Source organism: Ambystoma mexicanum, chromosome 1q (genome assembly GCF_040938575.1).
Source record: "Ambystoma mexicanum isolate Mex_15411 chromosome 1q, UKY_AmexF1_1, whole genome shotgun sequence".
In the NCBI taxonomy this organism is placed as follows: domain Eukaryota; kingdom Metazoa; phylum Chordata; class Amphibia; order Caudata; family Ambystomatidae; genus Ambystoma; species Ambystoma mexicanum.
Genome location: NC_090922.1, coordinates 592,357,580 through 592,372,119, shown reverse-complemented (window position 1 = coordinate 592,372,119; position 14,540 = coordinate 592,357,580). Strand labels below are relative to the sequence as shown.

Below are 14,540 nucleotides of genomic sequence, written 5' to 3'. Positions count from 1 at the left end.
GATGCTAGCTTGGAGCCAGCCTCTGCTGGCTCACCAGCAGGTGGCGACAGCAGCAAGCATTAGCTAAAGGCTCCCCCCTCTGGCTACCACTGCAAAGCATCAGCCTGGCTGTGCTGCGACGACCCCTGCAAAGGCTGACTGACAGCTGGGGGGTGCAAGCCAACAGCTGAAAAGCAGGCTTTGCGCTTTCATTTGCTCTGTTTCTTTTTTTTTTTAACCAGCATAGGTAACCCTGCACTTGGCAGGGCTTCAAAAAATTGAGTGAAACTCTTTAATGTTCCTCTCCACGGAAATCTTTAGTAAAAGGCGAAAGATTTATTCGGTTTGAAGAGAAACCAGAGTATGCGCTCTAGTGGCCCCGACTGCGGCCGCAAAAAATGCAACACCTCACTAGCTCAGGGTGACTTAGTGAAGCAGTGCACACGATGACGCTTTTTGAGATGAAGCGAATGGAGAATGCTATCGGGCTCCGAACCCGTGGCAGAATGACTTTATTTGCAAGCAATCCCATCCAAAGTCATGAAACCTGGCAGGGGATTGTGGGTATGCAAATTTCTCCAGACCGCAGGCCATGTGACATTGGCCAAAAGGCAGGCAGAGTCTGCCTTTGCCTGAGGACTCCCCTCGTTTACATAAGGTCTAGGGCTTCTGGGAGGCAGGCGTGAGATTTTCTTTTGGGCCCCATAGATGGGGCTCCTCCCCCAGGATGTTGAAAAAGCAGCCCGCTCTCTCCTTTCTCAGGACACAGGGGTCATTTTCCGCCCTCACCCTGTCTTGCACGGGTGCTGGGCCTCCTGGGCTGCCAGGTTCTTTTGCCCGCCAGGGCAAAGCCCGCCGGGCAAAGGACGGCGTTTGTCAGGCGTTCGTCAGCCGATCGGGGCCCGGGCCCAAACCCCTGCCCACTGGGGCCATATCCTCCTGGATGCTAGCTTGGAGCCAGCCTCTGCTGGCTCACCAGCAGGTGGCAACAGCAGCAAGCATTAGCTAAAGGCTCCCCCCTCTGGCTACCACTGCAAGGCATCAGCCTGGCTGTGCTGCGAGGACCCCTGCAAAGGCTGACTGACAGCTGGGGGGTGCAAGCCAACAGCTGAAAAGCAGGCTTTGCGCTTTCATTTGCTCTGTTTCTTTTTTTTTTTAACCAGCATAGGTAACCCTGCACTTGGCAGGGCTTCAAAAAATTGAGTGAAACTCTTTAATGTTCCTCTCCACGGAAATCTTTAGTAAAAGGCGAAAGATTTATTCGGTTTGAAGAGAAACCAGAGTATGCGCTCTAGTGGCCCCGACTGCGGCCGCAAAAAATGCAACACCTCACTAGCTCAGGGTGACTTAGTGAAGCAGTGCACACGATGACGCTTTTTGAGATGAAGCGAATGGAGAATGCTATCGGGCTCCGAACCCGTGGCAGAATGACTTTATTTGCAAGCAATCCCATCCAAAGTCATGAAACCTGGCAGGGGATTGTGGGTATGCAAATTTCTCCAGACCGCAGGCCATGTGACATTGGCCAAAAGGCAGGCAGAGTCTGCCTTTGCCTGAGGACTCCCCTCGTTTACATAAGGTCTAGGGCTTCTGGGAGGCAGGCGTGAGATTTTCTTTTGGGCCCCAGAGATGGGGCTCCTCCCCCAGGATGTTGAAGAAGCAGCCCGCTCTCTCCTTTCTCAGGACACAGGGATCATTTTCCGCCCTCACCCTGTCTTGCACGGGTGCTGGGCCTCCTGGGCTGCCAGCGGGCAAAGAACGGCGTTTGTCAGGCGTTCGTCAGCCGATCGGGGCCCGGGCCCAAACCCCTGCCCACTGGGGCCATATCCTCCTGGATGCTAGCTTGGAGCCAGCCTCTGCTGGCTCACCAGCAGGTGGCGACAGCAGCAAGCATTAGCTAAAGGCTCCCCCCTCTGGCTACCACTGCAAAGCATCAGCCTGGCTGTGCTGCGAGGACCCCTGCAAAGGCTGACTGACAGCTGGGGGGTGCAAGCCAACAGCTGAAAAGCAGGCTTTGCGCTTTCATTTGCTCTGTTTCTTTTTTTTTTTAACCAGCATAGGTAACCCTGCACTTGGCAGGGCTTCAAAAAATTGAGTGAAACTCTTTAATGTTCCTCTCCACGGAAATCTTTAGTAAAAGGCGAAAGATTTATTCGGTTTGAAGAGAAACCAGAGTATGCGCTCTAGTGGCCCCGACTGCGGCCGCAAAAAATGCAACACCTCACTAGCTCAGGGTGACTTAGTGAAGCAGTGCACACGATGACGCTTTTTGAGATGAAGCGAATGGAGAATGCTATCGGGCTCCGAACCCGTGGCAGAATGACTTTATTTGCAAGCAATCCCATCCAAAGTCATGAAACCTGGCAGGGGATTGTGGGTATGCAAATTTCTCCAGACCGCAGGCCATGTGACATTGGCCAAAAGGCAGGCAGAGTCTGCCTTTGCCTGAGGACTCCCCTCGTTTACATAAGGTCTAGGGCTTCTGGGAGGCAGGCGTGAGATTTTCTTTTGGGCCCCAGAGATGGGGCTCCTCCCCCAGGATGTTGAAAAAGCAGCCCGCTCTCTCCTTTCTCAGGACACAGGGGTCATTTTCCGCCCTCACCCTGTCTTGCACGGGTGCTGGGCCTCCTGGGCTGCCAGGTTCTTTTGCCCGCCAGGGCAAAGCCCGCCGGGCAAAGGACGGCGTTTGTCAGGCGTTCGTCCCGGGCCCAAACCCCTGCCCACTGGGGCCATATCCTCCTGGATGCTAGCTTGGAGCCAGCCTCTGCTGGCTCACCAGCAGGTGGCAACAGCAGCAAGCATTAGCTAAAGGCTCCCCCCTCTGGCTACCACTGCAAGGCATCAGCCTGGCTGTGCTGCGAGGACCCCTGCAAAGGCTGACTGACAGCTGGGGGGTGCAAGCCAACAGCTGAAAAGCAGGCTTTGCGCTTTTATTTGCTCTGTTTCTTTTTTTTTTTAACCAGCATAGGTAACCCTGCACTTGGCAGGGCTTCAAAAAATTGAGTGAAACTCTTTAATGTTCCTCTCCACGGAAATCTTTAGTAAAAGGCGAAAGATTTATTCGGTTTGAAGAGAAACCAGAGTATGCGCTCTAGTGGCCCCGACTGCGGCCGCAAAAAATGCAACACCTCACTAGCTCAGGGTGACTTAGTGAAGCAGTGCACACGATGACGCTTTTTGAGATGAAGCGAATGGAGAATGCTATCGGGCTCCGAACCCATGGCAGAATGACTTTATTTGCAAGCAATCCCATCCAAAGTCATGAAACCTGGCAGGGGATTGTGGGTATGCAAATTTCTCCAGACCGCAGGCCATGTGACATTGGCCAAAAGGCAGGCAGAGTCTGCCTTTGCCTGAGGACTCCCCTCGTTTACATAAGGTCTAGGGCTTCTGGGAGGCAGGCGTGAGATTTTCTTTTGGGCCCCAGAGATGGGGCTCCTCCCCCAGGATGTTGAAGAAGCAGCCCGCTCTCTCCTTTCTCAGGACACAGGGATCATTTTCCGCCCTCACCCTGTCTTGCACGGGTGCTGGGCCTCCTGGGCTGCCAGCGGGCAAAGAACGGCGTTTGTCAGGCGTTCGTCAGCCGATCGGGGCCCGGGCCCAAACCCCTGCCCACTGGGGCCATATCCTCCTGGATGCTAGCTTGGAGCCAGCCTCTGCTGGCTCACCAGCAGGTGGCGACAGCAGCAAGCATTAGCTAAAGGCTCCCCCCTCTGGCTACCACTGCAAAGCATCAGCCTGGCTGTGCTGCGAGGACCCCTGCAAAGGCTGACTGACAGCTGGGGGGTGCAAGCCAACAGCTGAAAAGCAGGCTTTGCGCTTTCATTTGCTCTGTTTCTTTTTTTTTTTAACCAGCATAGGTAACCCTGCACTTGGCAGGGCTTCAAAAAATTGAGTGAAACTCTTTAATGTTCCTCTCCACGGAAATCTTTAGTAAAAGGCGAAAGATTTATTCGGTTTGAAGAGAAACCAGAGTATGCGCTCTAGTGGCCCCGACTGCGGCCGCAAAAAATGCAACACCTCACTAGCTCAGGGTGACTTAGTGAAGCAGTGCACACGATGACGCTTTTTGAGATGAAGCGAATGGAGAATGCTATCGGGCTCCGAACCCGTGGCAGAATGACTTTATTTGCAAGCAATCCCATCCAAAGTCATGAAACCTGGCAGGGGATTGTGGGTATGCAAATTTCTCCAGACCGCAGGCCATGTGACATTGGCCAAAAGGCAGGCAGAGTCTGCCTTTGCCTGAGGACTCCCCTCGTTTACATAAGGTCTAGGGCTTCTGGGAGGCAGGCGTGAGATTTTCTTTTGGGCCCCAGAGATGGGGCTCCTCCCCCAGGATGTTGAAAAAGCAGCCCGCTCTCTCCTTTCTCAGGACACAGGGGTCATTTTCCGCCCTCACCCTGTCTTGCACGGGTGCTGGGCCTCCTGGGCTGCCAGGTTCTTTTGCCCGCCAGGGCAAAGCCCGCCGGGCAAAGGACGGCGTTTGTCAGGCGTTCGTCAGCCGATCGGGGCCCGGGCCCAAACCCCTGCCCACTGGGGCCATATCCTCCTGGATGCTAGCTTGGAGCCAGCCTCTGCTGGCTCACCAGCAGGTGGCAACAGCAGCAAGCATTAGCTAAAGGCTCCCCCCTCTGGCTACCACTGCAAGGCATCAGCCTGGCTGTGCTGCGAGGACCCCTGCAAAGGCTGACTGACAGCTGGGGGGTGCAAGCCAACAGCTGAAAAGCAGGCTTTGCGCTTTCATTTGCTCTGTTTCTTTTTTTTTTTAACCAGCATAGGTAACCCTGCACTTGGCAGGGCTTCAAAAAATTGAGTGAAACTCTTTAATGTTCCTCTCCACGGAAATCTTTAGTAAAAGGCGAAAGATTTATTCGGTTTGAAGAGAAACCAGAGTATGCGCTCTAGTGGCCCCGACTGCGGCCGCAAAAAATGCAACACCTCACTAGCTCAGGGTGACTTAGTGAAGCAGTGCACACGATGACGCTTTTTGAGATGAAGCGAATGGAGAATGCTATCGGGCTCCGAACCCGTGGCAGAATGACTTTATTTGCAAGCAATCCCATCCAAAGTCATGAAACCTGGCAGGGGATTGTGGGTATGCAAATTTCTCCAGACCGCAGGCCATGTGACATTGGCCAAAAGGCAGGCAGAGTCTGCCTTTGCCTGAGGACTCCCCTCGTTTACATAAGGTCTAGGGCTTCTGGGAGGCAGGCGTGAGATTTTCTTTTGGGCCCCAGAGATGGGGCTCCTCCCCCAGGATGTTGAAGAAGCAGCCCGCTCTCTCCTTTCTCAGGACACAGGGATCATTTTCCGCCCTCACCCTGTCTTGCACGGGTGCTGGGCCTCCTGGGCTGCCAGCGGGCAAAGAACGGCGTTTGTCAGGCGTTCGTCAGCCGATCGGGGCCCGGGCCCAAACCCCTGCCCACTGGGGCCATATCCTCCTGGATGCTAGCTTGGAGCCAGCCTCTGCTGGCTCACCAGCAGGTGGCGACAGCAGCAAGCATTAGCTAAAGGCTCCCCCCTCTGGCTACCACTGCAAAGCATCAGCCTGGCTGTGCTGCGAGGACCCCTGCAAAGGCTGACTGACAGCTGGGGGGTGCAAGCCAACAGCTGAAAAGCAGGCTTTGCGCTTTCATTTGCTCTGTTTCTTTTTTTTTTTAACCAGCATAGGTAACCCTGCACTTGGCAGGGCTTCAAAAAATTGAGTGAAACTCTTTAATGTTCCTCTCCACGGAAATCTTTAGTAAAAGGCGAAAGATTTATTCGGTTTGAAGAGAAACCAGAGTATGCGCTCTAGTGGCCCCGACTGCGGCCGCAAAAAATGCAACACCTCACTAGCTCAGGGTGACTTAGTGAAGCAGTGCACACGATGACGCTTTTTGAGATGAAGCGAATGGAGAATGCTATCGGGCTCCGAACCCGTGGCAGAATGACTTTATTTGCAAGCAATCCCATCCAAAGTCATGAAACCTGGCAGGGGATTGTGGGTATGCAAATTTCTCCAGACCGCAGGCCATGTGACATTGGCCAAAAGGCAGGCAGAGTCTGCCTTTGCCTGAGGACTCCCCTCGTTTACATAAGGTCTAGGGCTTCTGGGAGGCAGGCGTGAGATTTTCTTTTGGGCCCCAGAGATGGGGCTCCTCCCCCAGGATGTTGAAAAAGCAGCCCGCTCTCTCCTTTCTCAGGACACAGGGGTCATTTTCCGCCCTCACCCTGTCTTGCACGGGTGCTGGGCCTCCTGGGCTGCCAGGTTCTTTTGCCCGCCAGGGCAAAGCCCGCCGGGCAAAGGACGGCGTTTGTCAGGCGTTTGTCAGGCGATCGGGGCCCGGGCCCAAACCCCTGCCCACTGGGGCCATATCCTCCTGGATGCTAGCTTGGAGCCAGCCTCTGCTGGCTCACCAGCAGGTGGCGACAGCAGCAAGCATTAGCTAAAGGCTCCCCCCTCTGGCTACCACTGCAAGGCATCAGCCTGGCTGTGCTGCGAGGACCCCTGCAAAGGCTGACTGACAGCTGGGGGGTGCAAGCCAACAGCTGAAAAGCAGGCTTTGCGCTTTCATTTGCTCTGTTTCTTTTTAACCAGCATAGGTAACCCTGCACTTGGCAGGGCTTCAAAACATTGAGTGAAACTCTTTAATGTTCCTCTCCACGGAAATCTTTAGTAAAAGGCGAAAGATTTATTCGGTTTGAAGAGAAACCAGAGTATGCGCTCTAGTGGCCCCGACTGCGGCCGCAAAAAATGCAACACCTCACTAGCTCAGGGTGACTTAGTGAAGCAGTGCACACGATGACGCTTTTTGAGATGAAGCGAATGGAGAATGCCATCGGGCTCCGAACCCGTGGCAGAATGACTTTATTTGCAAGCAATCCCATCCAAAGTCATGAAACCTGGCAGGGGATTGTGGGTATGCAAATTTCTCCAGACCGCAGGCCATGTAACATTGGCCAAAAGGCAGGCAGAGTCTGCTTTTGCTTGAGGACTCCCCTCGTTTACATAAGGTCTAGGGCTTCTGGGAGGCAGGCGTGAGATTTTCTTTTGGGCCCCAGAGATGGGGCTCCTCCCCCAGGATGTTGAAGAAGCAGCCCGCTCTCTCCTTTCTCAGGACACAGGGGTCATTTTCCGCCCTCACCCTGTCTTGCACGGGTGCTGGGCCTCCTGGGCTGCCAGCGGGCAAAGGACGGCGTTTGTCAGGCGTTCGTCAGCCGATCGGGGCCCGGGCCCAAACCCCTGCCCACTGGGGCCATATCCTCCTGGATGCTAGCTTGGAGCCAGCCTCTGCTGGCTCACCAGCAGGTGGCGACAGCAGCAAGCATTAGCTAAAGGCTCCCCCCTCTGGCTACCACTGCAAGGCATCAGCCTGGCTGTGCTGCAAGGACCCCTGCAAAGGCTGACTGACAGCTGGGGGGTGCAAGCCAACAGCTGAAAAGCAGGCTTTGCGCTTTCATTTGCTCTGTTTCTTTTTTTTTTTAACCAGCATAGGTAACCCTGCACTTGGCAGGGCTTCAAAAAATTGAGTGAAACTCTTTAATGTTCCTCTCCACGGAAATCTTTAGTAAAAGGCGAAAGATTTATTCGGTTTGAAGAGAAACCAGAGTATGCGCTCTAGTGGCCCCGACTGCGGCCGCAAAAAATGCAACACCTCACTAGCTCAGGGTGACTTAGTGAAGCAGTGCACACGATGACGCTTTTTGAGATGAAGCGAATGGAGAATGCTATCGGGCTCCGAACCCGTGGCAGAATGACTTTATTTGCAAGCAATCCCATCCAAAGTCATGAAACCTGGCAGGGGATTGTGGGTATGCAAATTTCTCCAGACCGCAGGCCATGTGACATTGGCCAAAAGGCAGGCAGAGTCTGCCTTTGCCTGAGGACTCCCCTCGTTTACATAAGGTCTAGGGCTTCTGGGAGGCAGGCGTGAGATTTTCTTTTGGGCCCCAGAGATGGGGCTCCTCCCCCAGGATGTTGAAAAAGCAGCCCGCTCTCTCCTTTCTCAGGACACAGGGGTCATTTTCCGCCCTCACCCTGTCTTGCACGGGTGCTGGGCCTCCTGGGCTGCCAGGTTCTTTTGCCCGCCAGGGCAAAGCCCGCCGGGCAAAGGACGGCGTTTGTCAGGCGTTCGTCCCGGGCCCAAACCCCTGCCCACTGGGGCCATATCCTCCTGGATGCTAGCTTGGAGCCAGCCTCTGCTGGCTCACCAGCAGGTGGCAACAGCAGCAAGCATTAGCTAAAGGCTCCCCCCTCTGGCTACCACTGCAAGGCATCAGCCTGGCTGTGCTGCGAGGACCCCTGCAAAGGCTGACTGACAGCTGGGGGGTGCAAGCCAACAGCTGAAAAGCAGGCTTTGCGCTTTTATTTGCTCTGTTTCTTTTTTTTTTTAACCAGCATAGGTAACCCTGCACTTGGCAGGGCTTCAAAAAATTGAGTGAAACTCTTTAATGTTCCTCTCCACGGAAATCTTTAGTAAAAGGCGAAAGATTTATTCGGTTTGAAGAGAAACCAGAGTATGCGCTCTAGTGGCCCCGACTGCGGCCGCAAAAAATGCAACACCTCACTAGCTCAGGGTGACTTAGTGAAGCAGTGCACACGATGACGCTTTTTGAGATGAAGCGAATGGAGAATGCTATCGGGCTCCGAACCCATGGCAGAATGACTTTATTTGCAAGCAATCCCATCCAAAGTCATGAAACCTGGCAGGGGATTGTGGGTATGCAAATTTCTCCAGACCGCAGGCCATGTGACATTGGCCAAAAGGCAGGCAGAGTCTGCCTTTGCCTGAGGACTCCCCTCGTTTACATAAGGTCTAGGGCTTCTGGGAGGCAGGCGTGAGATTTTCTTTTGGGCCCCAGAGATGGGGCTCCTCCCCCAGGATGTTGAAAAAGCAGCCCGCTCTCTCCTTTCTCAGGACACAGGGGTCATTTTCCGCCCTCACCCTGTCTTGCACGGGTGCTGGGCCTCCTGGGCTGCCAGGTTCTTTTGCCCGCCAGGGCAAAGCCCGCCGGGCAAAGGACGGCGTTTGTCAGGCGTTTGTCAGGCGATCGGGGCCCGGGCCCAAACCCCTGCCCACTGGGGCCATATCCTCCTGGATGCTAGCTTGGAGCCAGCCTCTGCTGGCTCACCAGCAGGTGGCGACAGCAGCAAGCATTAGCTAAAGGCTCCCCCCTCTGGCTACCACTGCAAGGCATCAGCCTGGCTGTGCTGCGAGGACCCCTGCAAAGGCTGACTGACAGCTGGGGGGTGCAAGCCAACAGCTGAAAAGCAGGCTTTGCGCTTTCATTTGCTCTGTTTCTTTTTAACCAGCATAGGTAACCCTGCACTTGGCAGGGCTTCAAAACATTGAGTGAAACTCTTTAATGTTCCTCTCCACGGAAATCTTTAGTAAAAGGCGAAAGATTTATTCGGTTTGAAGAGAAACCAGAGTATGCGCTCTAGTGGCCCCGACTGCGGCCGCAAAAAATGCAACACCTCACTAGCTCAGGGTGACTTAGTGAAGCAGTGCACACGATGACGCTTTTTGAGATGAAGCGAATGGAGAATGCCATCGGGCTCCGAACCCGTGGCAGAATGACTTTATTTGCAAGCAATCCCATCCAAAGTCATGAAACCTGGCAGGGGATTGTGGGTATGCAAATTTCTCCAGACCGCAGGCCATGTAACATTGGCCAAAAGGCAGGCAGAGTCTGCTTTTGCTTGAGGACTCCCCTCGTTTACATAAGGTCTAGGGCTTCTGGGAGGCAGGCGTGAGATTTTCTTTTGGGCCCCAGAGATGGGGCTCCTCCCCCAGGATGTTGAAGAAGCAGCCCGCTCTCTCCTTTCTCAGGACACAGGGGTCATTTTCCGCCCTCACCCTGTCTTGCACGGGTGCTGGGCCTCCTGGGCTGCCAGCGGGCAAAGGACGGCGTTTGTCAGGCGTTCGTCAGCCGATCGGGGCCCGGGCCCAAACCCCTGCCCACTGGGGCCATATCCTCCTGGATGCTAGCTTGGAGCCAGCCTCTGCTGGCTCACCAGCAGGTGGCGACAGCAGCAAGCATTAGCTAAAGGCTCCCCCCTCTGGCTACCACTGCAAGGCATCAGCCTGGCTGTGCTGCAAGGACCCCTGCAAAGGCTGACTGACAGCTGGGGGGTGCAAGCCAACAGCTGAAAAGCAGGCTTTGCGCTTTCATTTGCTCTGTTTCTTTTTTTTTTTAACCAGCATAGGTAACCCTGCACTTGGCAGGGCTTCAAAAAATTGAGTGAAACTCTTTAATGTTCCTCTCCACGGAAATCTTTAGTAAAAGGCGAAAGATTTATTCGGTTTGAAGAGAAACCAGAGTATGCGCTCTAGTGGCCCCGACTGCGGCCGCAAAAAATGCAACACCTCACTAGCTCAGGGTGACTTAGTGAAGCAGTGCACACGATGACGCTTTTTGAGATGAAGCGAATGGAGAATGCTATCGGGCTCCGAACCCATGGCAGAATGACTTTATTTGCAAGCAATCCCATCCAAAGTCATGAAACCTGGCAGGGGATTGTGGGTATGCAAATTTCTCCAGACCGCAGGCCATGTGACATTGGCCAAAAGGCAGGCAGAGTCTGCCTTTGCCTGAGGACTCCCCTCGTTTACATAAGGTCTAGGGCTTCTGGGAGGCAGGCGTGAGATTTTCTTTTGGGCCCCAGAGATGGGGCTCCTCCCCCAGGATGTTGAAAAAGCAGCCCGCTCTCTCCTTTCTCAGGACACAGGGGTCATTTTCCGCCCTCACCCTGTCTTGCACGGGTGCTGGGCCTCCTGGGCTGCCAGGTTCTTTTGCCCGCCAGGGCAAAGCCCGCCGGGCAAAGGACGGCGTTTGTCAGGCGTTTGTCAGGCGATCGGGGCCCGGGCCCAAACCCCTGCCCACTGGGGCCATATCCTCCTGGATGCTAGCTTGGAGCCAGCCTCTGCTGGCTCACCAGCAGGTGGCGACAGCAGCAAGCATTAGCTAAAGGCTCCCCCCTCTGGCTACCACTGCAAGGCATCAGCCTGGCTGTGCTGCGAGGACCCCTGCAAAGGCTGACTGACAGCTGGGGGGTGCAAGCCAACAGCTGAAAAGCAGGCTTTGCGCTTTCATTTGCTCTGTTTCTTTTTAACCAGCATAGGTAACCCTGCACTTGGCAGGGCTTCAAAACATTGAGTGAAACTCTTTAATGTTCCTCTCCACGGAAATCTTTAGTAAAAGGCGAAAGATTTATTCGGTTTGAAGAGAAACCAGAGTATGCGCTCTAGTGGCCCCGACTGCGGCCGCAAAAAATGCAACACCTCACTAGCTCAGGGTGACTTAGTGAAGCAGTGCACACGATGACGCTTTTTGAGATGAAGCGAATGGAGAATGCCATCGGGCTCCGAACCCGTGGCAGAATGACTTTATTTGCAAGCAATCCCATCCAAAGTCATGAAACCTGGCAGGGGATTGTGGGTATGCAAATTTCTCCAGACCGCAGGCCATGTAACATTGGCCAAAAGGCAGGCAGAGTCTGCTTTTGCTTGAGGACTCCCCTCGTTTACATAAGGTCTAGGGCTTCTGGGAGGCAGGCGTGAGATTTTCTTTTGGGCCCCAGAGATGGGGCTCCTCCCCCAGGATGTTGAAGAAGCAGCCCGCTCTCTCCTTTCTCAGGACACAGGGGTCATTTTCCGCCCTCACCCTGTCTTGCACGGGTGCTGGGCCTCCTGGGCTGCCAGCGGGCAAAGGACGGCGTTTGTCAGGCGTTCGTCAGCCGATCGGGGCCCGGGCCCAAACCCCTGCCCACTGGGGCCATATCCTCCTGGATGCTAGCTTGGAGCCAGCCTCTGCTGGCTCACCAGCAGGTGGCGACAGCAGCAAGCATTAGCTAAAGGCTCCCCCCTCTGGCTACCACTGCAAGGCATCAGCCTGGCTGTGCTGCAAGGACCCCTGCAAAGGCTGACTGACAGCTGGGGGGTGCAAGCCAACAGCTGAAAAGCAGGCTTTGCGCTTTCATTTGCTCTGTTTCTTTTTTTTTTTAACCAGCATAGGTAACCCTGCACTTGGCAGGGCTTCAAAAAATTGAGTGAAACTCTTTAATGTTCCTCTCCACGGAAATCTTTAGTAAAAGGCGAAAGATTTATTCGGTTTGAAGAGAAACCAGAGTATGCGCTCTAGTGGCCCCGACTGCGGCCGCAAAAAATGCAACACCTCACTAGCTCAGGGTGACTTAGTGAAGCAGTGCACACGATGACGCTTTTTGAGATGAAGCGAATGGAGAATGCTATCGGGCTCCGAACCCGTGGCAGAATGACTTTATTTGCAAGCAATCCCATCCAAAGTCATGAAACCTGGCAGGGGATTGTGGGTATGCAAATTTCTCCAGACCGCAGGCCATGTGACATTGGCCAAAAGGCAGGCAGAGTCTGCCTTTGCCTGAGGACTCCCCTCGTTTACATAAGGTCTAGGGCTTCTGGGAGGCAGGCGTGAGATTTTCTTTTGGGCCCCAGAGATGGGGCTCCTCCCCCAGGATGTTGAAAAAGCAGCCCGCTCTCTCCTTTCTCAGGACACAGGGGTCATTTTCCGCCCTCACCCTGTCTTGCACGGGTGCTGGGCCTCCTGGGCTGCCAGGTTCTTTTGCCCGCCAGGGCAAAGCCCGCCGGGCAAAGGACGGCGTTTGTCAGGCGTTCGTCAGCCGATCGGGGCCCGGGCCCAAACCCCTGCCCACTGGGGCCATATCCTCCTGGATGCTAGCTTGGAGCCAGCCTCTGCTGGCTCACCAGCAGGTGGCGACAGCAGCAAGCATTAGCTAAAGGCTCCCCCCTCTGGCTACCACTGCAAAGCATCAGCCTGGCTGTGCTGCGAGGACCCCTGCAAAGGCTGACTGACAGCTGGGGGGTGCAAGCCAACAGCTGAAAAGCAGGCTTTGCGCTTTCATTTGCTCTGTTTCTTTTTTTTTTTAACCAGCATAGGTAACCCTGCACTTGGCAGGGCTTCAAAAAATTGAGTGAAACTCTTTAATGTTCCTCTCCACGGAAATCTTTAGTAAAAGGCGAAAGATTTATTCGGTTTGAAGAGAAACCAGAGTATGCGCTCTAGTGGCCCCGACTGCGGCCGCAAAAAATGCAACACCTCACTAGCTCAGGGTGACTTAGTGAAGCAGTGCACACGATGACGCTTTTTGAGATGAAGCGAATGGAGAATGCTATCGGGCTCCGAACCCGTGGCAGAATGACTTTATTTGCAAGCAATCCCATCCAAAGTCATGAAACCTGGCAGGGGATTGTGGGTATGCAAATTTCTCCAGACCGCAGGCCATGTGACATTGGCCAAAAGGCAGGCAGAGTCTGCCTTTGCCTGAGGACTCCCCTCGTTTACATAAGGTCTAGGGCTTCTGGGAGGCAGGCGTGAGATTTTCTTTTGGGCCCCAGAGATGGGGCTCCTCCCCCAGGATGTTGAAAAAGCAGCCCGCTCTCTCCTTTCTCAGGACACAGGGGTCATTTTCCGCCCTCACCCTGTCTTGCACGGGTGCTGGGCCTCCTGGGCTGCCAGGTTCTTTTGCCCGCCAGGGCAAAGCCCGCCGGGCAAAGGACGGCGTTTGTCAGGCGTTCGTCAGCCGATCGGGGCCCGGGCCCAAACCCCTGCCCACTGGGGCCATATCCTCCTGGATGCTAGCTTGGAGCCAGCCTCTGCTGGCTCACCAGCAGGTGGCAACAGCAGCAAGCATTAGCTAAAGGCTCCCCCCTCTGGCTACCACTGCAAGGCATCAGCCTGGCTGTGCTGCGAGGACCCCTGCAAAGGCTGACTGACAGCTGGGGGGTGCAAGCCAACAGCTGAAAAGCAGGCTTTGCGCTTTCATTTGCTCTGTTTCTTTTTTTTTTTAACCAGCATAGGTAACCCTGCACTTGGCAGGGCTTCAAAAAATTGAGTGAAACTCTTTAATGTTCCTCTCCACGGAAATCTTTAGTAAAAGGCGAAAGATTTATTCGGTTTGAAGAGAAACCAGAGTATGCGCTCTAGTGGCCCCGACTGCGGCCGCAAAAAATGCAACACCTCACTAGCTCAGGGTGACTTAGTGAAGCAGTGCACACGATGACGCTTTTTGAGATGAAGCGAATGGAGAATGCTATCGGGCTCCGAACCCGTGGCAGAATGACTTTATTTGCAAGCAATCCCATCCAAAGTCATGAAACCTGGCAGGGGATTGTGGGTATGCAAATTTCTCCAGACCGCAGGCCATGTGACATTGGCCAAAAGGCAGGCAGAGTCTGCCTTTGCCTGAGGACTCCCCTCGTTTACATAAGGTCTAGGGCTTCTGGGAGGCAGGCGTGAGATTTTCTTTTGGGCCCCAGAGATGGGGCTCCTCCCCCAGGATGTTGAAGAAGCAGCCCGCTCTCTCCTTTCTCAGGACACAGGGATCATTTTCCGCCCTCACCCTGTCTTGCACGGGTGCTGGGCCTCCTGGGCTGCCAGCGGGCAAAGAACGGCGTTTGTCAGGCGTTCGTCAGCCGATCGGGGCCCGGGCCCAAACCCCTGCCCACTGGGGCCATATCCTCCTGGATGCTAGCTTGGAGCCAGCCTCTGCTGGCTCACCAGCAGGTGGCGACAGC

The 14,540-nt window shown here is 54.6% G+C and overlaps 16 non-coding genes across 16 annotated transcripts; all 16 read right to left on the bottom strand.

Annotated features, from left to right (window-relative positions):
• Positions 1-228: 228 nt before the first annotated feature.
• Positions 229-344, bottom strand: LOC138563759 (U5 spliceosomal RNA). The gene has a single exon (XR_011299736.1). It is a non-coding gene; the product is annotated as a U5 spliceosomal RNA (small nuclear RNA).
• Positions 345-1,149: 805 nt separating this feature from the next.
• LOC138563758 (U5 spliceosomal RNA) lies at positions 1,150-1,265 on the bottom strand. Its single transcript, XR_011299735.1, has one exon. It is a non-coding gene; the product is annotated as a U5 spliceosomal RNA (small nuclear RNA).
• A 776-nt stretch (positions 1,266-2,041) lies between these two features.
• Positions 2,042-2,157, bottom strand: LOC138563756 (U5 spliceosomal RNA). Its single transcript, XR_011299733.1, has one exon. It is a non-coding gene; the product is annotated as a U5 spliceosomal RNA (small nuclear RNA).
• A 792-nt stretch (positions 2,158-2,949) lies between these two features.
• LOC138563755 (U5 spliceosomal RNA) lies at positions 2,950-3,065 on the bottom strand. The gene has a single exon (XR_011299732.1). It is a non-coding gene; the product is annotated as a U5 spliceosomal RNA (small nuclear RNA).
• Positions 3,066-3,841: 776 nt separating this feature from the next.
• Positions 3,842-3,957, bottom strand: LOC138563753 (U5 spliceosomal RNA). The gene has a single exon (XR_011299731.1). It is a non-coding gene; the product is annotated as a U5 spliceosomal RNA (small nuclear RNA).
• An 805-nt stretch (positions 3,958-4,762) lies between these two features.
• On the bottom strand, positions 4,763-4,878 carry LOC138563752 (U5 spliceosomal RNA). Its single transcript, XR_011299730.1, has one exon. It is a non-coding gene; the product is annotated as a U5 spliceosomal RNA (small nuclear RNA).
• A 776-nt stretch (positions 4,879-5,654) lies between these two features.
• LOC138563751 (U5 spliceosomal RNA) lies at positions 5,655-5,770 on the bottom strand. Its single transcript, XR_011299729.1, has one exon. It is a non-coding gene; the product is annotated as a U5 spliceosomal RNA (small nuclear RNA).
• A 799-nt stretch (positions 5,771-6,569) lies between these two features.
• LOC138565044 (U5 spliceosomal RNA) lies at positions 6,570-6,685 on the bottom strand. The gene has a single exon (XR_011300965.1). It is a non-coding gene; the product is annotated as a U5 spliceosomal RNA (small nuclear RNA).
• A 776-nt stretch (positions 6,686-7,461) lies between these two features.
• On the bottom strand, positions 7,462-7,577 carry LOC138563750 (U5 spliceosomal RNA). The gene has a single exon (XR_011299728.1). It is a non-coding gene; the product is annotated as a U5 spliceosomal RNA (small nuclear RNA).
• A 792-nt stretch (positions 7,578-8,369) lies between these two features.
• On the bottom strand, positions 8,370-8,485 carry LOC138563749 (U5 spliceosomal RNA). The gene has a single exon (XR_011299727.1). It is a non-coding gene; the product is annotated as a U5 spliceosomal RNA (small nuclear RNA).
• Positions 8,486-9,284: 799 nt separating this feature from the next.
• Positions 9,285-9,400, bottom strand: LOC138565043 (U5 spliceosomal RNA). Its single transcript, XR_011300964.1, has one exon. It is a non-coding gene; the product is annotated as a U5 spliceosomal RNA (small nuclear RNA).
• A 776-nt stretch (positions 9,401-10,176) lies between these two features.
• Positions 10,177-10,292, bottom strand: LOC138563748 (U5 spliceosomal RNA). The gene has a single exon (XR_011299725.1). It is a non-coding gene; the product is annotated as a U5 spliceosomal RNA (small nuclear RNA).
• Positions 10,293-11,091: 799 nt separating this feature from the next.
• LOC138565042 (U5 spliceosomal RNA) lies at positions 11,092-11,207 on the bottom strand. The gene has a single exon (XR_011300963.1). It is a non-coding gene; the product is annotated as a U5 spliceosomal RNA (small nuclear RNA).
• A 776-nt stretch (positions 11,208-11,983) lies between these two features.
• Positions 11,984-12,099, bottom strand: LOC138563747 (U5 spliceosomal RNA). The gene has a single exon (XR_011299724.1). It is a non-coding gene; the product is annotated as a U5 spliceosomal RNA (small nuclear RNA).
• An 805-nt stretch (positions 12,100-12,904) lies between these two features.
• Positions 12,905-13,020, bottom strand: LOC138563746 (U5 spliceosomal RNA). Its single transcript, XR_011299723.1, has one exon. It is a non-coding gene; the product is annotated as a U5 spliceosomal RNA (small nuclear RNA).
• An 805-nt stretch (positions 13,021-13,825) lies between these two features.
• LOC138563744 (U5 spliceosomal RNA) lies at positions 13,826-13,941 on the bottom strand. The gene has a single exon (XR_011299721.1). It is a non-coding gene; the product is annotated as a U5 spliceosomal RNA (small nuclear RNA).
• Positions 13,942-14,540: the final 599 nt, after the last annotated feature.